The 27,251-nt window shown below is 38.5% G+C and overlaps 1 protein-coding gene across 3 annotated transcripts in view; it reads right to left on the bottom strand.

Annotated features, from left to right (window-relative positions):
- DTWD2 (DTW domain containing 2) overlaps positions 1-27,251 on the bottom strand; it is a 266,159-nt gene that overhangs the window by 39,892 nt on the left and 199,016 nt on the right. For 2 of the 3 annotated variants that reach the window (XR_009264263.1, XR_009264264.1), the window contains one exon: positions 20,802-20,954. The gene's annotated coding sequence lies outside the window, so the exon portion shown is untranslated. Of the gene's footprint in view, positions 1-1,591; positions 1,866-20,801; positions 20,955-27,251 lie in introns of those variants that run through there. The other variant, XR_009264267.1, reaches the window with a different exon arrangement.

Raw genomic sequence — 27,251 nt, 5'->3', positions numbered from 1 at the left:
GAAGAAAGTAAACCTATTCAAACCAATACGGATTCTACCATGTTATAGATATTTGATATCAAAGCTAAAAACAAGCTGGAAGGAGTCAGGCTTCAGTCCCAAGGCCATCCATATCACAGACCACCTGGGAGACCCTGGGAAAATTATTTAACCTCTGCCAGGTACATGACAATAATTATTGACTCCATGACAAACAGAGTTCTAAGCACTTTACATGTACCATCTCATTTGATTCTCCAAAAACTATTCTGAAGAAACAGAGGGCCCAAGGAAACTAAGCACCATGGACACTGATGCCACCCAAGTCTCACTTCATAGTAGGACCTATTACCCTTCCACTCCTAGCCCCTCAAAGATACCTCACTGGCAGAGCTTGCCTGTAGTCACACCCCTTCCCCCGGTGGCCCATCTCCGATGGGATCAGTGTGAGGGGATCTCTGCCCAGCTCAGGATAATTCTACAGGGCCATTCCAGCTCCAGAGCCCTGCTGAATGGCTGCCTGACTTGTCCCTCTGCCCAACTCTGCTTCTGTCCCCTTTGTCCCTCAGGTGTGGATCAACAACAGCCCAGAATAAACAACCTGCATGCTAAACTCATCTCAGAGTCTGCTTCTTGGAAAATCCAGCCTGGGACACTATGTAACTTGTCCAAGAGCCCAAGGACCCATGCTAGGGATACAAACCCAAGCAGAAAGGCACCAGTGTCTGAGCTTCTGAGTGCTGCACTCCACTGTCTTCCAGGCTTAGCCATTCCCTGAGACTTCTAGCACAGTCTACACACTTCCTCTTCTCTAGGCCTTTTCAGTAGGTAGATGGTTTGGGTACAGATTTTGCCTCTGAACTTCCATCAACAATTTTAATGAAACAAGGGAGAGGTATACAGCCCTTTGTCTTTGGGGAGTAGATCTCATATTAATAGAATCCCTGCCAACTCCATCTACCTCCCCTTTTGCAAAGTATTTTCAGTGGCATGCCAAGTCAGACATGCAGCAAGCAGTTAAGACATCCTGAGCTCCCCAGATGAAGATCAGAGAGAAAGAAACTGAGATCCACAGAGCAAACCCCCTTTTTGGCTCTCCCAGCTGAAAAGTGGGGCTATTTTTAAATCTGGTCAAAGACTGTTTGCCCAATTTAAGAAACTAATGTTTAAGAGATCAATTTCTATATAACACACAGGCCAACAAAGTTTTCAAGTTAGGATTTTCTTCTATTCTTTGAATAGTGATCCTAATTTCCACAATATAGAAAGCCAAAATTGTCCAGTGCTGATTTAAACAACTGTGCGTTCCTAAATATAATAACTTGTTTTGACTTTGTTTTCTTTCTGCTTCTGCTGGGGGATTCACAGCCACCTCTTCTACTGTAACAGTATTTCCTTTATAAACCTGTCATACTACCTGACTCTAACCTACTTAGAAAGCCAGAGCACCTGATCCTTAGAGAATTTCCCCACCTGCCCCATCCCCAACCCCTTTACTCTCAATTGCCAATGTCATTTCCAAAAACCACGAAGGGATAAATGGAAACTGGTCTTGACCACAGAGGGAAAAAACAAAATACAAAAAAAAAAACAAAAAACCCCGTATCCCCTCCATTTTCTGGCATCTGACTTTTTTTAAGGGGTTCACCTGTCATTAAAGAGTATACCAAGTTCCAGGGCTACCAAGGAACCCCAGGATAATCTAGCCTGGAATTTTTCATTCCACTTCTGGTGTGTTGGTAGTCAGGATAGGACGTTACTGGAAACCCATCTCAGATCTGCGCTCTCTGTGAAGTAACAGTGTTCGATCATCATGCCTTGCATTTTCACCTCGCCTCTGATTGTTCTGCTCATGTCAGAAATGTAGCTTTGATGCAGACATTGCACTGGAGAAAAGAGGAAAAGTAGCAGAAAGGAGGGAGCAGGATTAGTAGCTCAAAAGCTTTGAAAATCTAGATTTCATTGAAATGAAAACACGCCTTATCTACCTTCTTTAGACTTTTCTGATTGTGTTAATTCCAGATGAAAAGTAAGTCAGCCAGTGTCATTTTTTTTCTCCCACACTGGTGAAGTTTTTCTACAGGGAGCCTGTAAAGAAAAACTGTTTTTCTCCTAGTGTTTCTAGGCAAAGCAAAGCATTGAAGTACAATCCCACTGAAATCAAAGTGACAGCTAGAAGGCACCCCTAATCACCAGCTCTCTGAGTTCTTTTAGGACTTGAATACAACTGTCAATTATCAAGGTCTCTTTGTAGACCAGACAAGTAACAATACATTCAAGGTCTAAATCAAACTTGCCCCCCCAAAAAAAACACTATCCTTTCACATCTGATAGCACTATCCAATTGCAGACCCAAGATCCAATGGTGAACTAAGATATTAAGAAATGTCATCAAAGCAACTACAAAATAAAATATGTCAATAATTATGTTTAATGCAAAGTCACATGGCTACATTTATCATATTTTCTAAATCAAAATGAACATATACCCAACACATGATCAACACAAAAATTACTTCAATAATTCTCTACCGAGTGACTACTATGTGCTAGGCACTGTTCTCAGCACCACAGATGAAGTTGTGAACAAAACAGGCAGGGTCCTGCCTTCATGGCAGTTACATTCTAGTAACACTTAGATATAAAATATAATACTCTATTATCATAAGTGTTATGGGGAAAATGATCACCACTGTCATTATCACTGGAGAGAATCACTTTTAAAGGTCTTACGGAGCATTTTAAGGAGACTGAGTTCTATTGGGCAAGAAAAGATGGATTAATGAAATCATTTGGGCATGTCAATTGAACAGAGGATCAGAGAGAGGTAATAAAAATGATCAGACAAGGAGAAATTGAGTTAAGTCTCTTACTTACCAAGCCTTCTAGGCCAAGTTATTTCTGTCAGGGGGAATCAGAAAAGAATCACGTGACTTACAAGCCCCACAAGGGAGATCTTATAGGATAAAACATCATTGTTACATATGGTTTTCAGGCAGCTAGAAGGATGCAGTAAGCAGATACCTGTGATTTTGCTACCTTGATATTTAGTGCTATTTGTCTTAAATTTCCTTTTAATGTCTCCCCCTCTCCTGTTGTCTGCTATGGCTTGTAATCAAAGTAGAAGTAGGGTAGGCAGTTTGGAATATTATATCACTTGGATGACTTATTATTGGGACAATACAAAGGAAAGGAGAACTGATTTTTCTCTCTTTCTCTGTAAATACATTTGCTAAACATCTTTACCCATTCTGATGGTTTTATCCATCACCAATGTCTAGCTCCAAATATCTGCATCCAAGTGCATTTTGTAGATGCCACACAACTATTTAGAACTCAGCAGGGCCAGTAGTGGTCTCATGGTCTCCCCCATGCCCTGAAGACTGCTTCTTTTCATGTTCCTGTATCTCAATGAAGGGCACCACCATCAAGTCCCTAGTCACCAACCACTCAAGAAAAACTATAACACAAACATGCAGTCACTTTTAACAACACTTGACAACCATAAAAAAGACAATGCTGAAAGAAATTGTAAAAGACAAAAACAAATGGAAAGACATCCTATATTCATGGATCAGAAGACCTAATATTGTTAAGATGTCTGTACTACCCAAAGTGATCTACAGATTCAATGTAATCCCTATCAACAGGCAGTCATAAAAAGTTTAGAAAGAGAATAAATTAGAGGCCACATTATCAGAAAAGATCTAAAAAAAAAAAAAAAGGCTAGGAGATTTGATTGGATGACAGAAAATGAGCAGGAGTGAAAAATGGCTGCTGATCTTGACATGTGAGCTTCTCTAGCCCTTCTCTTCTGATGTCTGAGTTTGGGGAGGGTTCAGGTATGGAAAGAGATTAAGGGAGTAGATCTCCACATCTACTTCCTTGCCCCACCCTTATTTAAATCCACTGTCTTTAGCCATGCTATTTTTCGTTTTCATTTCAAATGACTTTGGTTTTTGTTATCTTCTGAGTTATCACCAAGGCTCTTCAACAAAAATGTAATAATCAATTCTCTGTTCCTAGTTATTTATAAATGTCTTGAAAAATGCAATGCTCAGAATTGACGTATTCAACATGCACTTCCTTTCTCCCTATTTTTTATTTTTTTTATTTTTTTTTATTTTTTATTTTTTTCAACATTTTTAATTTATTTTGGGACAGAGAGAGACAGAGCATGAACGGGGGAGGGGCAGAGAGAGAGGGAGACACAGAATCGGAAACAGGCTCCAGGCTCCGAGCCCTCAGCCCAGAGCCCGACGCGGGGCTCGAACTCACGGACCGTGAGATCGTGACCTGGCTGAAGTCGGACGCTTAACCGACTGCGCCACCCAGGCGCCCCTCTCCCTATTTTTTAAACTGAAACCAATGTCCCATCACTCAACACCCAATGAGCTGTTAAACATTCCAGGCTGCACCTGTTCCACATAATGGGGAGAATGCCATAAAATGCCTTAAGAGAAAATGTACACTTCAGAATGATATAAAATATGGAGAACAATGGGGAAAAAACTCTTCTTACCCCAAGGGAAAAAGACATATAAGACTGCATTGTGCTTCTAGTAGACAACTTAGCAGGACCTGCACAAATGATTTTGTATTAACAACAAAGAGCTTCCCAAGTATTTCCCTCAGTCCATTGAGCAATATGCCCCAAAGCAACCCTGACCTGGAAGGAGAAGGAAGAAGCTTAGAGCCAGGGGACCCTTGAATCTCTGCTTTCATGTAGTGTATTCCTTGTAAGTGACCTCTGCTGCTTTGGCTTTATATGTGGGCACTCATCCTTTAAAAGCAAATACAATTGTGAAGCATTTTCCTCTGTGTATAGTTAGATAATGAATTCTTCCTGTTGCAAAGTGACCTCAAGAGCCCGAGACCTCATTTCATTTCAATTTGTGCCAATGAAATGCTTGACAAATTGCTCTTTTTAGACTCATGTATAACTTTGAATTTTATTCCTGAGCATTGCTGCTCTTCTGACAAGGACAAATCAGGCTGCAGGATTTGTTCCCTATCCTTTGCTGGGCTGGTGATTATAGGACCAGCTGGGTGGGATCACCACTGAATACTGCTCTGTGATTCATTCACTTTGAGTACAAGTACTACAAAAATCACAAAGTCCGGGATAGGCTAAAATCACCAAATGGAGTCCAAAGCTTACTTTTAAATAAGTAAGCATGCAGAAAATGCATGCACATGAAGAGTACTGTTTCAAGAGTATTCTTGAAATGTTAGCCATTCCTTACTCTCTAATACAAATAATTTCACGTTTCTAGTGAGACCTTTTGTTCTATGAGAGACATAAACCAAACAACGTTTCTGCTGGTGCTCTTGGCAAACACTGAAGCTCTCCTGCTGGAATTCTGTCATCCCTTTTTTGAACACAGGTGATAAACCAAATTTGCACATTGTTGATCTAAAACCCAAGTCTTTAACCTGAGCATAATGAAATCACGTTAGGAGACATGCCTGTCCAAACACTACAGTAACTGCGCCAGGGCCGCTTGGAATAGCTGCCATTTGCTCATCTCTCCTCAGCCTGAAATTATTTGAGCTTCACCTGTTCCCATCTCAAATTATCCTATAATTGCCTTTCATATTATAGGGTTTGTACCAAAAGTAGCAACTGTACCAACTGGCACCCAGACATCAGGGACACAGAACTGGCTGTTACTTTTTCCTCACCTCATATGCTCTGATCATTGTTCACAGGATCATCTAAGGAAAGACAAGTTTGCCTTAAATCTCGAAATGTATCAAAGGCATCATCTAGCACGTTCTTCAGAATGAAGTGCTCCTCAAAGTCACAAAGCTTTCCTTTTAAAAACTGCCAAGTTGTTGGTTGTCTAGAAAATATACCTGCATAATTTGCTCCTTGTTTTCCAAGGGGAAATACCAAAATTATATAATGATCACCATGCATTATTTTGAATATTTCTGCCTAAATTATGTGAAAATCAAAAGCTACTTCCAAACTTCCCAAAATTGACATGGAAAAATAAACCTCATGCATTATCCTAAGGTGGTTGTGGATGCTGTGTCTGTCTCCAAACAAACAAATATTAACACCTACTCTGTTTTCTTCATAAAAGGCTGTTTAAGAATCAAATTGTGGGGGAAAAAAATAAGGCACCTGGGTGGCTTAGTTGGTTAAGCACCCAACTTCATCTCAGGTCATGATCTTGCGGTTGGCAGGTTCAAGCCCTGCATTGGGCTCACTGCTGTCAGCACAGGGCCCACTTCAGATCCTCTGTACCCTTCTCTCTCTGCCCCTCCCCTGCCTGTGGTGTCTCTCTCTCTCTCTCTCAAAACTAAAATAAACATTAAGAATCAAATTGTGCATATGGGGGGGTGGGTTCAACAGGTGATGGGGATAAAGGAGCGTACTTGTGATGAGCACTGGGTGTTGTATGGATACAACACTTCTCCTGAAAGAAATATTACACTACATGTTAACTAACTGGAATTTAAATAAAATCTTTAAAAAAGAATCAAATTTTGAGCATCTTTTCAAATATAAAAAAAATGCTTTAAAATCTCATAAAAATGATGTCTGTAATTGTATGTTTATTATGTGTAGTCTTTCAAACTGATGGTTGCAGTTCTCAGACCCAGGAAATGGCAGGAACAATTAGCATGGGGTCAACAATCCTCCACCTTGACTCCTTCAAGTCCCATGACCTGTGGCAAACATTTGGCCTCTCTAAACTTGAATTTCCTCATCTTTAAACATGGGAATAACTGGATTTAATTTCCAATTGTATGGTGGAACACATACCGTGAACAGCCTTCCTAGTGATAATAACAAAAAAAAACTAAACAATATATAATAAAAAAAAAATCTTTCAAAATTGATCAATGACCCAGAAAGCAAATAAGGACTCTTCAGAGCAGGAAAAAAGAAGTGAAAGTTGGAACCCAGAAAGGTGAGCAGATCTCTGAGGAAATTTTTCATCCTGAGGTCATCAAATTACCCCATGACCATAAGCCTGAGTTTTGAAAGAAGGAAAGAAACAGTTCCAGAGCTACCTAGAGCTGTTTAATGGGAGGTAAGTAGTCGGACTCCATAGACCTATTTAAGAGTAAAACAGAAATAAACACTCCTTTCAGAATGGGATAGAAAAGAAACTTACCATTCTCTACCTGGACAGTGGTCTCCTCTGTTATTTCGTAACTACTCACCACCTGCATAGGCTTCTAGCCTGAGTTCTAACACTACTTTTGGGATCAAAAAAACATCAACCTAATTACTTAATTTCCTACCTAAGTAGGGTCATCAAACATCCACCAAAAACAAACAAAAATCCTTTTTGAAGGGATGTGTATTTTTCTCAGACTATAAAAATAAATAACTCCCATCAAGCAACTTTCTGAGGGATATAAGGTCACAATCCATCTAATAATATAACAAAACACATGAAAAAACAAGAACTACAAGAAATCAGAGCTATAAATACCTGAATTAAACTAAATTTATTCAAACTAAATTAAACTAAAATTATCAAGTTTGGATTATAAAATAAGGATATTTAATAAATTTAAAGACAGGGCCATCTAGGTGGCTCAGTTGCTTAAGTGTCCAACTCTTGATTTTGGCTCAAGTCATGATCTCACACATTTACAGGATCAAGCCCTTTGTCAGGCTCTGCTTGGGATTCTCTCTCTCCCTCTCTCTCTTCCCCTTCCTTGCTCATGCACAGCCGCTCTCTCTTTCTCTCTCTCTCTCTCTCTCTCCCTCTCAAAATAAATATTTAAAAAAACAAATAAAACATGTTTAATAAATTTAAAGCTATAAAAGAATACCTAAAATAATGAGAAGAAAGTATATATAAAATAAGTGAAACAAATTTGAAAAAATAAAACTTTGAGAATGAAAATTTAATTCTTGAAATTTTAAAATCCATGCATGAAAACAATGACAAATTAGACACAGATGAAGAGAGAATTTGCAAACTAGAAGACAAATTTGAAGACACTAAAACTGCAGCACAAACAGAATAATCCCAAAAAGTAAATTAGACGTTAAAAAGCATGGAAGATACAATGAAAAAGTCTACCATATTCTAATAAGATTTCCAGCAGGAAAGAATGAATGAAGGAGACAAAATACATAAAAAGAGAGAATGCCTTAGAGGCTCCCAAAGTAGAAGTAAGATAATAAATGAGGCTAAGGTAGTGCAGTGAATGCCCGGAAGGAAAGTTTTTAAAATCCACATTTAGACATACCATAGGGAAATCTGAAGATATTAAAGAGAAATAATATATTGAAACAAGTCAAAAAGAAAATACAGATTATCTACAAAGAACCTAGCATCAAATTGACAGCAAATCCCTTAATACTAACATTGGAAGCCAGAAGAAAGTAGAACAATATCTTTAAAATTTTAAAAGAATAGAACTTTAGGGGTGCCTGGGTGGCTCAGTCGGTGAAGCATCCAACTTCAGCTCAGGTCATGATCTCATAATTTGTGGGTTTGAGCCCAGCATCAGGCTCTGTGCTGACAGCTCTTCATATTCTGTGTCTCCTCTCTCTCCGTCCCTCCCTCACTTGTGCTCTCTCTCTCCTTCAAAAATAAACTTAAAAACAATTTTTTTTTAAATGAAGAGAACTTCAGAGGTGCCTGGTGGCTCAGTTAGTTAAGCATCCAAATCTTGGTTTTAGCTCAGGTTATGATCTAACAGTTCATGGATTCAAGCCCCATGACAGGCTCCACACTGACTATGGAACCTGCTCGGGATTCTCTCTCTCTCCGTCTCTTCCTGCCCTTCCCCTGCTCATATGTTCTCTCTTTCTCCCAAAATAAATAAATACACTTTAAAAAAAAAGAATAGAACTCCATACTAAGATTGTATAGTAAATCTCCTTTAAAGAAATCGATGATAAAATACAGATATTTTCAGACAAACAAAAACTGAGTTTGGCAATACAGACTCTCTCTAAAAGGAAATTCTAAAGGATATACTCCAGGCAGAAAAAAAAAAAAAAAAAAAGGTAGGAAGATCAGAAATTTAAAACGGAACAGTACAGAAAGAACAGGGCACATATGTGAACAAATATCAAAAACTAACATAAAATAACAATTTTTATATTTTATTGTGATATAAAATAACAATATTATCTAAAATGAAAATAAAAAACTGAATATAGTCCAACAATGGAGTATAAGTCAAATGGGAGATAACCAAAACTTAAATATCCTCAGGTTCATGTATTATTCTGGAGGAGAGTAAAGATATTCATTTTAGGCAACAATAAGTATACATATTCCATCTACCTACTAAACAAATAGACTGTAAAATTTGTGACCTAGAATATGAAGGGGAAAAGTGAAAGAAGAAAAGAGGGTGAATCCAAAGAAGACAAGAAAGGAAGAAAAAAGAAAAAAAAAAGAAATACAGAAAAGCCAAGGCAAACAGAAAGCACAAAGCAAGTTGGTAGAAATAAAAACAGAGCCTCTATGAACACAAAGCCTTTACTCAAAACATATTCTCTGACCATGTCATTGTGCTAAATATCAACAACAGAGCACTAAAAGGAAAATTTCACAGGTGTGAAAATTTAAAAACACATTAAAAAAAAATTTTTTTAATGATTATTTATTTTTGAGAGAGAGAGAGAGAGAGAGGAAGAGCGAGCAGGCAAGCAGGTGAGGGGCAGAGAGGAAGACACAGAATCTAAAGCAGGCTTCAGACTCCGAGCTGTCAGCACAGAGCCGGATGCAGGACTAAAACTCATGAACCGCGAGATCATGACCTAAGCCGAAGTCGGACTTAACCGACTGAGCCAGGTGCCCCCAAAACATACTTTTACATAACATGTAAGTTAAAAATAAATCATAAAATTTTAAAATTACTACATATCAAAATATTTTGTATCAAAATATGTACGATGAAGCTTGGCACTTACAAGGGACTGTATAGCTTCAAGACTTTATATAAGGAAAGAAGAAAAGCTGAAAATTAATGAATTAATTAGCATCCAATTAAAGAATTTGGTAAAAAAGAATTCCAACCACACTCCAAAAAACAGATAGAAGAAAAAGTATATCAGATCAGAAACTGACACAATAAAAAACATAAAATCCACATAGTCAAATTTGGTTTTTTAGAAAAGACATAATGGGACAGGGGGATGGGCTAAAAGGGTAAGGGGCACTAAGGAATCTACTCCTGAAATCATTGTTGCACCATATGCTAACTAACTTGGATGTAAATTTTAAAAAATTAAAAAATAAAATTTAAAAACATAAATAAATAAAAAACATAATGGATAAATATCTGACATGGTCATCATAAAAAAGAGAGAGAAAGTATAAATAATAGTAACCCAGATGAAAAGGGCAATATAACCCCTGGAAAAATTATAAAACAATACTATAGAAAAGTTTGTGCCCACAAATGTGCAGCCATAGGTAAAACTTCAATTCCTAGAAAAACATGTAGCACACAAAACTGACTCAAAAATATGTGGAAAATCTGATTTCCCATAAGCATTAAATAAGTCAAATCAGTAGGTTAAAATATCCCAAGAGCATTGCATATAACATCTCATGTCACGAACAAAGAATCCCACATAATGGCTTCATCACTTGCCTGAGGTTAACAGTTATAGTAGCTCCAAAACTAGACTCCAGATATACAGATGCCTACACTGAGTGTTGGGTTAGTGCACTGCATATGTTTCATGAGTCTAACCTGGAAGATATTTCTGCCTTCAACAATGTTCACGGGGAAGATTTTCTGAAATGTAACATCAGTATATCCCTACAGGTATGGGAAAAGAACAAGAGTGCCCACCTGGAATCCCCAGACAATTATCTATGGTGGACAACACAGAAGAGTGGCTCATTAACCTTGCCTTAGTTGATCAACTTGAGAAATTTTTCTCAGATATTTTTTTCTAATTGTGTTCCATTTAAGGAGAATCACTAGGGAAAATCTTTTTCTGTTGGGACCTATTACTTAAAAAAAAATTTTTTTTTAATGTTTATTTATTCTTGAGAGACAGAGAGAGAGAGACAGAGCAAGAGGAGGGGAGGGGCAGAGAGAGGAGACACAGAATCTGAGGCAGCTCCATGCTCTGAGCTTTCAGCACAGAGCCCGAGGCGGGGATCGAACCCATGAACCACGAGATCATGACCTGAGCCAAAGTCGGACACACAACCGACTGAATCACCCAGGAGACCAAGGACCTATTACTTTTAGGGAGGTTTCATAAAGGACACTAAATAATCTAACTATGAAAAAAAAATCTTCTAAGAAAACACCAGATAGATAAATTTACAGCTAAGCTATTTTAAAAATTACATTCTGATATTAACTCTGCCAGATAAAGAAAAAGGGGAAAATTCCCAATTCATTTAATGAGTCTAGAAAAAACCTCAATGACAAAAGCAGAAAAGGACAGGACGCCTAGGAAATGCTAGGCCAATCTCATAACTGCAGATGATAAAAATCTAAAATAAGAAAAATAATTAACAAACAAAATCCATCAATGTATAATGATATGATAATGACAAATTAGAGTTTATCACAGAAATGCAAGGTTGGTTTCAAAACAAAAAAAAAAAAAACTATAATTCATTACATGAGCAGAGTGAAAGGGAAAAAAAAAATCCTGTTGTTACAAGGTGAATTCCCCAAAAGCAAACACTGCAGCTGAATTTGGGGTGCTAAGTTTTTATTAGAATGACACACCTGTGAAAGGAAAGGAGAAAGGGGAGCCTGGCTGGCTCAGTGAAAGGGGAGCCTGGCTGGCTCAGTGGGTTGAGCGTCCAATTGTTGATATGGGCTCAGGTCATGATCTCACAGTTCATGGGATAGAGAGCCCTGTGTCGGGCTCTGCACTCAACCTGCTCAAGATTTTCTCTCTCCCTCTCTCTGTTGTTCTGTCTCCCTCTCTCTCTGCCCTCCCTGCTTACTTGCACACTCTCTAAATAAATAAATAAATAAATAAATAAATAAATAAATAAATAAATAGGAAGGGAGGGAGGAAGGAAGGAAGGAAGGAAGGAAGGAAAGGAGGAAAAGCAGGAGCGGGCATAGAGACAATTCATACTGCAGCGTAGACCCCATAAAATGTTGGCCAACCAGCAGAGTTATCGCACATTGGAGGGAACTGGACCTTCTTCCCTCATGTCGCTCAGCCATGGGACACAGGCCGCTCTGCAAAGGAGATGACCCTGGGCCAGGAGGCTGTATAAAATCTGACTGACAGAGGTCGTCTGCATCCCTGCACTTTAGCTAGGGAGCAAGTCATTCTGTGAAGATGGCTCTGGCTGCACTTTTCACGCCTAATGCACACCTCAGTAGATGAAGAAAAAGACCTTCCATATACTTCAACAATCTCTTTGCTATCAAGAAAATTTAATCCAAGCAAATTGAGGAAAACTTCCTTAACGTGATGAAAAGAATCTACAAAAGGCCCAGAGGAAAAAAATCATACATAACAACAAAACTGAAAACAATTCCATTAAAATCAAGAATAAGTAACACAAGAATGCCCATTATCACCATTATTATTTCCTTTGCCATGATGTGCTGGAGGTCACACATTATGGTACAGAAAATAAATAGATAAGGACTGGAAAAGAAGAAATAATCTGTCTTTATTTAAAGATAATTTCATTTTCCATGTACAAAACCCAAGAGAATCAGATGAGTCATTAGTTTAGCAAAGTAGCTAGATGGAAATCAATATATATAATTCTACCATTTTCCTTTATACACACACACAAAAAACCATTTAACTACTATGTGTTTTTTAAAGACACCATTTACGATAGCAACAAAAATATAAGGTTCCTAGAAATAAATGTAATAAAAGATATGTGAGACCTTATATGTAAAATAAGTAAAACTTTATTAAATGAAATTAAAGATCTAAATCAATAGGGGTGCCTGGGTAGCTCGGTCGGTTGAGTCTGACTGGGGCTCAGGTCATGATCTCATCGTCTGTGAGTTTGAGCTCCGCATCAGGCTCTACACTGACAGCTCCAGAGCTTGGAGCTATTTTGGATACTGTGTCTCCCTCTCGCTCTGCCCCTCCCCTGTTCATGCTGTCTCTCTCTGTCTCTCTCTCTCAAAATAAATAAACATATAAAAAAAAGTTTTAAATAAAAAAAGATCTAAGTCAACAAATATAATATTTCAAAGTTAGAAAAACTTGCAATCATAAAGAAGTAAACTCTTAAAATGATCTTGTATTTACTGGAATACATAATTCCAATAAAAATCCAGGCTTTTTCCAAACCCTATGAGCTGGATCTAAAATTGACCCTAAAAAACAAAGATCAAAAGTAGCCAAGATATTCCAGAAGAAGAATAATATAAAGGGATGCCCCACCAGATATCAATATGTATTGCCAAGGGGAAGATATGATCTTGAAACCAGAAGGATTTCTTTCAAAAGGCACACACACACACACACGCACACGCACGTGCACACGCACACGCACGTGCACACGCACATGCGCAGAAGTCATAAAAAAAATTAATGGATTTGACTAAATTAAAATTAAGAACTTCAGGCAGAAAGACACCATAAAGAAAATAAAGACACAAGCTATAAACTGAAAGAAAACTGTAACACATAGGACTGACCAAGGATCCATATTTAGAATATATAAAGAACTCCAAAATTAACTAGAAAGACACAAAAAGTGGGAAAATGGGGGGAAAGACAGGAGCAGTCGCTTTGAAGAAGAGGAAACACAAACATCTGATAAGATGTTCAACCTGAACCTCATTAAACACAAGTTAGAACCATAAAGAAAATACTATTTTAGGCCTGTGGGACAGGCAAAGATTAAAAAGCCTAAAAACGTCAAAAGTTAGCAAACATTTAAAGCAACAGAAATTTATACACACTGCTGGTGGAAGTGTAAATTTGTACAATTGCTTTGAGAAACAATTTGGCATTACTGCACACATGTGTATTGTATATGCGTATATCCTACAATCCTAAGTCTCTACATACAGTCCTCTCCTAGCTAGCTATGGCAAGTGACCTATACAGTAACTCTTAGTAACATCTTTTGTAATAGAGAAATAAAGGGAGCCAGTTCCCCTATTTCTACCAGTAGATAGGAAGACCAACTGTAGAAATTTTAATCAATAAAATGCTATAGAAGTAGTATTAGCATTGGAAATAATTAATGACAGGTATCCCCATCAACATAGATAAATCTCCAAAACCTACAAAACTCATCAAAACTATAGCCAAGAAGACTACATATGGCATAATTTCTTGTACATAAAATGCAAAACCTGCAACACTGAACAACAAAGTTTTACATATTCAAAGCAAAAAGAATAACAGACACAAAATTAAGCATATCAGCTTCCTCAGAAAGGTGGATGGGATACACAAGGGCCTTCAAAAGTATTGAAACCTTCTGTATCATTTTTTTAAGGTTTATTCTTATTTTTGAGAGGCAGGGAGGGGCAGACAGAGGAGGAGACAGAGGATCCAAAGCAGGCTCCAGGCTCTGAGCGGTCAGCACAGAACCCAATGCGGGGCTCAAACTCACAGACCGTGGGATCACGACCTGAGCCGAAACGAGCTGAGTTGGATGCTTCACTGACTGAGCCACCCAGGGGCCTCTGACAAATTCCATATCTTAAACTGAGCAGGACTCATATATGTGTGTGATGGTGTTACTTTTGATATCTTCCATATATAGTAGTATCCCTTTGCACCTACTCAGTATTTAATAAAATTATTTATATAGGGTTAACAACACTTAGCCACCTAAATGTAGGGACACTGTGATACTGTCATTGGTGTTGCAATGTTGGAATATGTTAATTCTGTCATATGCAAAAATTATGAATATACAAAGTCACAGACCTAACATTAGATGTACAGTAGTAAAAATGTGTCTCATCATCTGTAATGCTTGGACCATGAGCCAGGAGAGCTTCAGTCAGGAAATAGAAGGATGGATTAAAAGGAGAGAGAGAGGGGCGCCTGGGTGGCGCAGTCGGTTAGGCGTCCGACTTCAGCCAGGTCACGATCTCGCGGTCCGTGAGTTCGAGCCCCGCGTCAGGCTCTGGGCTGATGGCTCGGAGCCTGGAGCCTGTTTCTGATTCTGTGTCTCCCTCTCTCTCTGCCCCTCCCCCGTTCATGCTCTGTCTCTCTCTGTCCCAAAAATAAATAAAAAATGTTGAAAAAAAAAATTTTTAAAAAAAAAAATAAATAAAAAAAATAAATAAAAAAAAATAAAAGGAGAGAGAGAGGCCCAGGCATTGGAGAAATGAAGACATGTGAGCACAAGAGACAACCCTGAGAGAAGTGTGCTGGGTTCTGGAATAGTCGGAGACTGAGTCCTAGAGGGGGAGAAGAACCAGCTGAGATGAAAAACTCCACTGGGGTCAGGAAACACCCCAGTGTGGCTCCAATGAAGCCAGGTTTAAAGCCCGGGAACCTACAGGAGTGACCCTGCGGTGGGAGAGGGATCTGGGGAGACCAGGAGTAAAACAAGAAAAAGCTAAAAAATAAAATTAGGCTATACACAGAGGCAAGGAGAAGAACAGCATAAGCTGGAAAGGGCCAGAGGGCTGTACAGAGGCCCTCTTACATTACACGTCTGTGGTATTTTCAGTCAACAACTGACTGTCACATAGCCACATGAGAAAGGAATTTAAGTTTATTTATTTTGAGAGAGACAGAGAGAGCACAAGCAGGGGAGGGGCAGAGACAGAGGGAGAGAGAGAATTCCAAGCAGCCTCTGTACCATCAGCACAGAGACCAACATGGGGCTCAAACTCACAAAACTGTGAGACCGTGACCTGAGCCAAAATCAGATGCTCAACCAATTGAGCCACCCAGATGCCACAAACACAGAAAATTGTTAAGGTAATTTCTCAGGCTACAGTCTGAGAAAAGCAAAACACAGAGGTAGCACACCAGTGATCTTGGCCCACAGATGTGTTCTGATTGGTCTACTCTCAATGTTATTTTCTTTTTTTTTTTTTTAATTTTAATTTCGATTAGTCACCAACATTTAAAACCCAGATTTCCAATTTGAGTTGAAATCAGGCCCTCCTGGATTTTTTTTTTTAATTTAAATCCAAGTTAGTTAACATATAGCATAATAATGGTTTCCGGAGTAGAACCCAGTGATTTATCACTTACATAGAACACCCAGTTCTCAACCCAACAAGTGTCCTCCTCAATGCCCATGACCCATCTAACCCATCCCCCACCCACTGCCACTCCAGAAACCTTCAGTTTGTTCTATTTAAGACTCTCTTATGGTTTGCCTCCCTCTCTGTTATCTTTTTCCTTCCTTTCCCCTATGTTCATCTGTTTTGTTTCTTAAATTCCACATATGAGTGAGATCATAGGGTATGTATCTTTCTCTGACTGACTTATTTCACTTAACATAGTATACTCTAGTTCCATCCACGTTGTTGCAAATGGCAGGATTTCATTCTTTTTGATCACCAAGTAATATTCCATTGTAAAGAGCCCAAATGTCCATTGATCAATAGATGAATAAAGAAGATGTGGTACATATACACAAAGGCCTGGATTAGTAAAGGCCAACAGTCTGCTAGAATAGAGCAGCCACTGACTGCTTTGGGTGTGGCAGTGCTCTGCGGTTCACTGACACCCAGGCGACACCATTTGTTCCTGTTCCCTGCTGTTCCTTATCAATATTTAACTTTGGTAACCTTTGGGAAAACAAGAGAGATGACTGTACAAAAATGAGTCTCCTGGGGCATCTGGGTCGCTCAGTTGGTTAAGCATCTGACTTTAGATTTCAGCTTAGGTCATGATCTCACAATTCGTGTGCTAGAGCCCCGAGTCAGGCTCTATGCTGAAAGCACAAAACCTGCTTGGGATTTTCTCTCTCTCTCTCTCTCTCTCTCTCTCTCTCTCTCTCTCTCTCTCTGTGTGTGTGTGTGTGTGTGTGTGTGTGTCTCTCTTGCTCTCTCTGCCCTGTCCCAACTTGCACATGCATGCTCTCTTTCTCTCTCAAAATAAATAAATAAATAAATAAATAAACTAAAAAATAAAAATAAAAATGAGTCTCCTGAGATAGATGCTTAAAGGGAGGGAGGGCAGCCTTTCACCCTAAACCTGGGAGCTGTAGAAATAGGCTATATTGAATTCTCCCGGTTTGTCTTAGAGTTTTCATTTTATGTACGTACATTTATCATTTCCACCTCAATGAGAGCAAAAGAATATGTGATTACATAACACTTTTATTTTGAGACGTTTGATTCCCCTTTTTAAAGGCTTCATTTTTCTTGTTTTTATTTGTATCAACCTCACCAACATCTGCCCTGAGCAGCTGCTCCTCAGGGAGCTGTCACAGATGACCACAAGCTGGTGACTGGGCACAGCGAAACACATAAGGCAACGATTCAGTGCACCTGTGGTCTACATGGAAACTAAAGGCACTGCCAGCCCAGCCTAGCAGGCAGCCACCAGGAACAAGGAGGTCCTGGAGTTAAAACTTAGGACAGATCAGTGATCTAGGAAGTGTTACAATACTGACTATAGCTGCGTGTCAAAACAGAGTCACAGGAAGAATGTACAGTAATGTTTGGGCCTTTCCAAATATACAAATATACCCAGCATTTGCTGTCCCTGGAACCAGAGATAAGTTCACTCCTTGAGAAAAACCAAGTAATATAAACCCACCTAAGAATATATCAGGGCTGGGCACCTGGGTGGCTCAGTTGGTTAAGCATCTGACTCTTGACTTCAGCTCAGGTCATGATCTACAGTTTGTGAATTCAAGCTGACAGCAGGGAGCCTGCTTGGGATTCTCACTCCCTCTCTCTGCCCCTCCCAGGCTCATGCTCTCTATCTCAAAATAATTTTTAAAAATTATTAAAATTAAAAAAAAATACATCAGGGCTGAGAAGAAAGGAGAATGGGGAGAAGCAAGTACAAATTATCAGGCCTTGTTGATAATACCTCCTTGCTTATAGGTATAAACCCAGACTTTGGTGGTGACCCAGAAACACAACAAGGTGGTTCTGATAGACTATTTGTATTTCAATACATGTCTCCCCCTTGCTGGGAGACTCCCAAGTTTTTCCACTGGGCCCATATCCTCTTTAAATGGCCGTGCAGAGTAATACCATAAAACAAAGAACAAGAGAACAACCTTCTCCCACAAACTAAAGTCTCCATGGTTCTACATGAGGCACTTTAAAGAAATAAACAGAATAAGATGTGAAGCATCTTCGTCTACAGAAGCATTAGGGTCAAGTGGCATTTCTTCCTTTCCCTGCTCCCCTTTAGAAGTTGAAAGAATGCAGCTACTGGAGCACACGGTCTACTAGTCAATCCAGCAACAGCATGTCTGTATGGCTATTAACAGGGAGAGAAAACTATGTTAAGAATCAATGACTTAATCTGTAATCTAGATCAGCTCTGCCACTTAATGGGCAAGTGACCTTGGGCAGGTCACCTCACCTCTCTGAACCTCGGTCGAAACAACCATAAAATGGGAATAAGAAAAACTGAGCCATGGAACTACCAGGGTTGTTGGAGGATCAGATAAAACAAAGCATGAGAACACATATCAGAAGGACGTAAAATGCTTCACCCATGTAGAAGACTACTACTGGACCATTTTATATGATACCTTGTACTCATGACAGGTTCACTTTAGTTGCTTGATAGGAAAGCACACAATACGTACAGAAAACTCCAGTATCAATTGTCCACGGGAAGACTGTAGTCATAAAACAGGTGTGATGGTTAATTTTATCTGTCAATTTCACTGGCAACAGAGTGTCCAGATTAAACATTACTTCTGGGTGTGTCTGTGAGGGTGTTTCAGGATGAGGTTAACATTTCAATAGGTGGACTCAATAAAGGAGACTGCACTTTCTAAGGTGGGCGGGCATTATCCAATCCACAGAGGGCCTAAATAGAGCAAAAGGGAGAAGGAAAAATTCACCCCTTTTTTCATCTGCCTCACTGCTTGAATTGGGACATCTCATCTCATCTTCTTCAGTCCTTGGGCTGGGATTTACACCACTAGCTCCCTGGTTCTCAGGCCTTCAGATGCAGACTGAATTACAACACCAGCTTTCCGGAGTCTCCATCTTGCAGATGGCAGATGGTGGGACTTCTGAGCCCCCATAATCACACGAGCCAATTCTTCATAATAAATCTCTCTCCCCCACCACTCTATCTCAATATCTATCTGTACACACACATACACACACACACACAAATTATATTTATACATACATACGTGTGTGTGTGTGTGAGTGTGTGTGTGTGTGTGTGTGTGTGTGTGTATCCTGTTAATTCTGTTTCTCTGATGAACATTAAGACCCAGGACTACACATCTACTAAATATCATGCAAAGCGTTTGGGAAAAAATTATTAGTCCTACTCTAAATTAGATCTTTTATGATAATGAAAATTCTACAAGTTCCAGTTTGGATGTAGACCCAATAGTAGTCACATACCCAGTCCAGAACCTTCATCGAGCATTTCCAAAGTCCTCAGAACAACTGTGACTCTTTTCACTAAGTCAGTGCACTATCTAGTTAGACTGGACCTTAGCAAGAACCATCAAGTGAAAACAAAAAGAATTCAAAGATGCTTCCTGTTCAGATGCTGGCCTTCAAAGTATAATGTGCTTTGGCCAAGATATTTAAGTGCTTTATTTAAAACGCTGACAATCACAAAAATTTGAAATGACCCCTATTTGCAAATTTGTCTTGCATACGTGAATTTTTAAAATTTTATTGTTCAGTATTTTGGTATATGCAAAAGAATACACGTGAAACATATATGTGCTCTGGAGTATAATAATAAAAAAGAACACACATAAACCCAAAATCCAATTTAAGAACCAGAACCTGTTCTGGTAACAGGAGTAGACAGAATAAAAATGATAATGATTTAGGATCTTGCAATTCCTGGGGCCCCCAGTGGCTCACTCGGTTAAACTTCCAACTCTTGGTTTTGGCTCAGGTCATGATCTCATGGTTTGTGGGTTTGAGCCCCACATCGGGCTCTGTGCTGACAGTATGTAACCTGCTTGGGATTCTCTCTCCCTCTCTCTGTGCCGTTCCCCTGTTTGATCTCTCTTTCTCTCCAAATAAATAAATAAACTGAAAAAATATATATGAAAAAAAAAAAAAGGATCTCGCAAATTTCTGAAGGCTGTCATTGCAAACATCAGAATGCTGGGCATATCCTCAAGTAGGTGAAAATTGTTTTCTCACACTCACTTTTGCTTTCTTTATCCCTTCCAGGGGCATATGAGTTTTAAAACAAAAATGGCCAGATGAAGAAAAGCCTAATAAATCAAAGGAATGGTTCTCTATTGATGGCACTCAGACATCACTAATGGACCAGGTGGTGAGATATCTTTGCACAAGAAGCCCTCTGATACATAAGCAACTGCCATCTCCAACGTATTAGGAAAACAAAAAGTTTATGGGCAAAAACTCTGTATGTGACAAGACTCTAAAACTCAGGTATCTTCAAGTTTGAACATGATGAACTGAAAGCCAAGCTAAAAAACAGACAACTCAGTTGAGTATTGTACATTCCCCTTCTCTGGAGGGAATATGTTCCAAGACCCCCAGGGCAGGCCTGGAACCACAGATACTATTGAACCCTACATCTGCTATGTTTTTTCCTATGGGTACATACCTATGATAAAGTTAAATTAATGAATTATGTGCAGTAAGAGATTAACAACAATAATAAAATAGAACTAATGATAAAATAGAACAATTACAATAATATGTTGTAATAAAACTTATGTGAAGGAGACAGAAGAAGGGCTCTCTTGCTCTTTCAAAATACCTTACTGTACTGAACTCACCTTTCTTGTAGGATGGTGTGAGATGATAAAATGCCTACACGATGAGATGAAGTGAGGTGATGAAGCGTTAGGTTACTAGTGTCAACCTTCTGACCGTGTATCAGAAAAAGGACCATCTGCCTCCAGATCGTGGTCAGTTGCCAGTAACTGAAACTGAAGAAAGCAAAACTATAGATAAGAGGGTACTACTGTATTTTAAAATCTTAATTTGCAAACTACTCTCCATAAGACAGAAATTAACACAGGGCTACAAGCTTCAGTAACTGACAGAGAGATAATACGGAGGCACAACCCTCACTCTGATTCTACACATTGTCAGTCTTTGTTGCTCAGGTGTGGATAGCAACATACTTAGATCTTTTCTTAAAGTGAACACTTCTAGATCATATGCATTGCTCTGAGTGTCTCTACTTCCCTTAACTGATGGGAGTTCTAGTTCCACATAAAGGACACACCACTAAACTCAATTATAGCCTGTCAGTACATAGATCGCAGGGCAAAAGAAGATCCAGTAGACTAGAGGCAAAATTCAGCTTGCGTGACCTGGAGAAATTTATCATCCTCATGCACTTTTCAACTTCCTCCTTCGAAACATGAGAAAACAAGACTAGATAAGTTCTTTTTCTTTTTTTTACATTTATTTATTTTTGACAGACAAAAAGAGAGAGCACGGAGGGTGGGGGGGATCAGAGAGAGAATGAGACACAGAACCTGAAGCAGGCTCCAGGTTCCAAGCTGCCAGCATAGAGCCCAACGCAGGGCTCCAACTCACAAACCATGAGATTATGACCTGAGCCAAAGTCGGGTGCCCAACCGATTTAGCCACCGAGGCACCCCAAGACTACATAAGTTCCTAAGTCCATTCCAATCCTAAAATTCTGAAACTGCCCTTGATTCTAACATTCAATCTCTTTGTTAAAAGAAATGCTTTTATGATACACCACAAATTCTTCTGTGCGATCCTGGAATCTTAGAGGAAAGAGAGCTTCCCACCATGTCTGCCTTGCAATCTATTCTAATTTAATCTTTCTCTCTCCTAAATTCCAAGGGATCTGTGGTCAGATTGAATGCTACTGAACCTGAACCAATACCTAAAACAAAAAAGGGGACCACGGCAAAGAATCTAGCATCCTTATCAATTTTTCCCCAGCAGAAAAACAAAGTTCACTCTTTTTTGTTCCACTTGACAAACATACAATCAAGCAGTGCCTCTTCTGAAGCTTATCAGTGTGGTGAGACCACTTTCTACTGAGCCCTGTATTAAACAATAACTAATTAACTCTACTCTCAAGGCCCTTCAATTTGAAGTAATTTTATTCTACTAAGAGAAAATGTTTCTCTTGAGTCTATTCTTAGAAGTGTCAAATCTTCTTCACAATGAATACCTTTAAGCATGTTTTGAATATCAGAAAACAGGCTTTAAATACAAGTTACAGAACAGTTTCTCAATAGGTTTGGAAAAGTGCGTGTTATTCCACTGAAAGTCAAATGTCTCCTTCCTTCCTTCCCCATTTCCTTCTGCATTCCAACTAAGAAGTTCATACATATTATGGAGGTGGGGTATTCCCAAGTAGCCTCTGCTGCAGGTGTGAGAGAAGACAGATCCAGCTAGCTATAAGCATTTCTCACTTGAACTTCTGCTATTTTTATATCTGGATGATTTCCCCCCAACCATGAAAATTTCAGTTCAGTTCACATAAAGAGTGAGCCACTCATTAATAATAATCAGAAAAAGAGGATGAATCCAGAACAAAGGGCGTTGCTTCTCAACCAGGCCCACCATGGTGTCACATTTAGAAAAAAAAAAAAATTAAACTTGAAACCCATAAAAAATTGAAAGGCAATTTAAATCATTAATCCAGTCCCTTGCAAAATGCTAAAGGGATTACTATACATTATGTTCAACAGCGCTTCCAGCCTTGTGTGTATGACAGCTCTCAGTACATCATGGCACTTGCACCAACCACTCTCCCAGTCTTACTTTTGGGCCTCCCAACAAATAGTCCTTCAACTTCAGCCCAAACTGGATCTTCTGCCCCCTTTAGTCAGGATTTCTCTGAGTAAGCCTTTCTTCTAATATTAACTCTTCACCCATTCCCATGTAAATCTGATGCAAATTTAACCTTTCTTACTTCCTTTTGATTCCCATTTCTATCCATTACACTTTCAGCCAAAGCCCAGACCCATTGCTGCCACTGACAGCAGAAGATCCTTTCTATTCAGGAGATGGGGAAGTGAGAAACTGTGAATATTCATAAACCAATGCTTTCAATCAGGTCGTAAGAAATGAACAGTGGCTGATTATGGTCTGTGAGCACTTAGGATTCATTCCCATCCCTTTCTACATACTCCCTTGTTTAGACAGGGCTTAAACAATTAAGTTATTACAATTAGACGCACTGCAAGAGTTTTGGGAGTGAGGAAAAGGCCATCATCCTGCTGCTATTGCTGCTGACCAAAAGGGGCAAGGGTACTTGAGGTTGTGTTGCCAGCTCAGGATTCCCTGGTGGCACAGGCAACTGTGGCAGCAACAGAAGCCATAGCTGGAGCGGTTTCCTGGTCTTGGGATTCCAGCCACAGTCTAAACCCTTGAAATCAATAGACAAAAGGCAGTCCCTTACTTCTGTTCCTTCTAATCTCTAACTCCATATATTAAATCCTTCTAACTGAAATACCGAGAGTGGTTTCTGTGCTCTAACCTGACTCGACCAATATTAGGGGTTAATACAAGAGTTAGGGACTAATAGAGAGAGAGAGGACACAAAGATGGGGCACCTGGGTGGCTGAGTTGGTTAAGCGTCTAACTTCAGCTCAGGTCATGATCTTGCAGTTTGTGAGTTCAAGCCCCGCGATGGGCTCTGTGCTGACAGCTCAGAGCCTGAAGCATGCTTTGGATTCTGTGTCTCCTTCTATCTCTGACTGTCCTCCGCTTATGCTTTCTCTCTCAAAAATAAACATTTAAAAATTTAAAAAAAAATAAAGAACACAAAGCAAAAGGCAAGGAAGGAAAAGTAGAGATTTTTCTGCAGGCATTTGGGGGATCAAGAAAACTGTGACAAAGTAAAACTGACATTAGCCATCAGGAAAATACAAAACAAAACCACATTGAGGCAACATTTCCTACTCACTAGGATGACTAGAATAAAATTTAAAAAATATACCTAACAAGAATTGGTGAGGATGTGGAGAAATTGGAACTCTCATACACCACAGTAAAAATGTAAAATAGTGCAGCCACTTTCGAAATCAGATGGGCAGCTCCCCAAAATGTTAAACATGGAGTTACCTTATGACCCAGCAATTCTACTTCTAGGTTTTCACTTCTAGGAGAAGTAAAAACATATAACAAAAAAAATGTGTACATAAATACAGAAGTATTATTAATAATGTTCAAGAAGTGGAAATAATACAAATACCCATCAAGTGATAATTAGATAAATAAAATGTGGCATATCTATAACATGAAATATTATTAAGCAATAAAAGCAAGTGAACATGCATGAACTTGAAAACAGCATGCTGAGTAAAAGAAGCTAGTCACAAAAGACCACATACTCTGAGATTATGTTTATATGAAATGTCCATATTAGGCAAATCTATAGACACTGAAAAGTAGATTAGTGGTTACCTTGGGATGGCGAGATAGGGACTCAGAAAAGGATGAATAAGGGGTGCAAGATTTCTTTGGGGAGAAATAAAAAAGTTCTAAAATTCTAATGGTGTATGTACAACCCTGAATATACTAAAGCCACCAAAGTTGCTGCAGGTACTTTGGGGATCCCGACATAGGAAAGCTGGGTAGGAATATGTTTAGTCTGAGATCAGTGGGATATATTTATGTGGTTTACAGTCATCTCCATGCATCTCTTGCACCACGTACACAATTGCACAGTGCCAGGTGCCATAGGCCACATGTCCGTCTAGCCTTCCCAACTTATGTGTCCTCTTTCCCCCTCAAAGCTCTCCTTAAACAAAGCATGCCAGAAGAGCTGATGTATCTCACTCTGTCTCTATAGAAAGCTAGATTATAAAATTGTCATAAAAATGCAAGCAGAAGTACGCAGCCAAAATGGGTCGTGCAGTTTGTTAACAGTAGTATCACATTATTTTCCAAATTATGGGAGGTTTAGAGTATTGGCCAGCTTTTCTTAAATGTGTTACTTCCCTTGATTTTTTTCTCTTGTTCTAAATAAGCATCCATATCTAATCAGTACCTAACAGTGTGTTTTTAAGTATAAAACTCGCTTTTATTTTTTTTTAACTTTATTTATTTATTCTGAGAGAGAGACAGAGAGAGCACTCGGGGGAACGGCATAGAGAAAGAGAGAATCCCAAGTAGGCTCAGCACTGTCAGTACAGAGCCCAATGCAGGGCTCAATCCCATGAACCATGAGATCATGACCTGAGCCGAAACCGAGAGTCAGATGCTTAACCAACTGAGCCACCTAGGTGTCCCACTGTATATTCTTCTTCTAAAAGAGAGTCCCCAAACTATCTCTTCCTCAACCACAAATTCTTCTGCCATGAAACTGTAAAGAATATTGTTCACATGGTAGTAGATGCTATACACTTTTGTGATATAATTACTCATGTGTCCAAACAGCATATATAAAAATATTCTCAGAATTTTAACCTGAAATTCCAGTATCATGGAGAAAATTTTAGTTAAAGTTTCAAATGGGTAAAGGAGCTTAATTTTAAAACTACACTGAAAAGAATTAAGAGAGATAGATAGATAGATAGATAGATAGAATGAGCGACTTGGGTTCCCACCTCACTCTATACACAAAAACAGTTCAAATTGATGTGATAGATTAAAATGTTAAAATAAATAAAACAATTTTAAAAATTAAAATTTTTAAACATCAGAATAAAACCTTAATAATGTTACCTAAAAATGCATGTAAGTACTTTCTAAATTCTCTAAATTTGACTCCAAAACTAGAAATCATAAACAAAAATAATTAGTAATTTGACTACAGAAAACTTTTAGAAGGTCTATATAACCAAAATATAAACCATATAACAAGATTACAGGCAAACCATAGACTGAAGAAAATACTTGCAATATATATGGCAAAAAGTTACTCTCCGTAAGCTCTAAAAAATAACCACAATTTAAAAACTAAAAGACTAATGCTCCAAAAGATATATGTATATGTGCTGCCAAAGTGAGCACATCTCCAAAAGACATAAGAACAGAGTATATGAATAGGAAATTGACAGAAGAGAAAATCCCAGGATACAGAGGAAAAAATTAATGCAAATTAAAGAAACCATGACATACCACTTTTCACCCATTAGACTGTTTTGTTTTGGTTTTTTCCCCCTAGGAGCTAAGAATATCCACATTTGGAGAGGGAGGAGAAAAAGGGACATGCTTAGATCTTTATAGAGGGCAATTTTACTCTGCATATCAAAAATTTTCACATGTATATGCATTTTGATCCAGTAATTTTATTCCTAAAGATGAATTCTAAGCAAGTATTGTTTATAAATTTTTTTTAAATTGTACAATAGCCAAAAATCCATCAGAGACTAGTTAAATAAACTATGGTCCTTATAATGGAATATAATGTATGCCGTAGGAAACGTATATTGTAAAAGAACATCTACTGACCTAAAGGCTAGATGCTATTACTTACTGGAAAAGTTATATTATACGAATACATGGAGAATACAATTCTTATAATCAGAAACCATTCATGATAATAGCAGTAATAACAGCTGACATCTATAAATACTCATTACATGTTTAGCATTGTTTCAAATCCACTGCATATATTAATTACCTCATTTAATTTTCACAACAATGCTATGACGCAGATACTATTTCTGTCTGTATTTTATAATTGGGGAAAATGAGGCACAAAGAAAACAAGTAACTTGCCCAAGGTGAAATCAGCACTTGGGACACAGGTGACCCAGACTCCATCTCTAACACTCTTAACCACAATGCTAATTGTTAAGTTATACAATTATTAGACTAGAGGAATAGAATAGATTAACTGTCAGTTTTTAGTATGAAATTCCTCCCAAATAACGTTTACTACGTTAATAACATTTACTTCTGAGGAATATGATTATGGGTGATATTTATTTTCTTATGGTTATTACCTTTATTTTCTAAATTTTCAACAAGAAATGTAAACTTTCATTAAGAGGAAGGAGATATATGTTCTTATAACACATTCTTTCCATTCCCCTCCTATCAATAGGTAAGAAGATAATTGTTCTAAAAACCACCCCTATTTCCACCAAAAAAGAGACCATTCAAAGAAAGCCAAAGTATTATTTCAAGTATTTGCTACCTAATCTTCAAAGCAAGGAAGTTCGCCCTTCTGGATTTCAGTGTTCTCTTTCACATAAAGAAGTAAAGGGGAACACAGTGCCAATGGAACTGGAGAAGTGAGTCAGGGACACGGTTTTAATCTGTCATGAGCTAGTAAA

Source organism: Neofelis nebulosa, chromosome 1 (assembly GCF_028018385.1).
Source record: "Neofelis nebulosa isolate mNeoNeb1 chromosome 1, mNeoNeb1.pri, whole genome shotgun sequence".
Lineage (NCBI taxonomy): Eukaryota > Metazoa > Chordata > Mammalia > Carnivora > Felidae > Neofelis > Neofelis nebulosa.
This window is presented reverse-complemented; position numbering and strand designations above follow the sequence as displayed.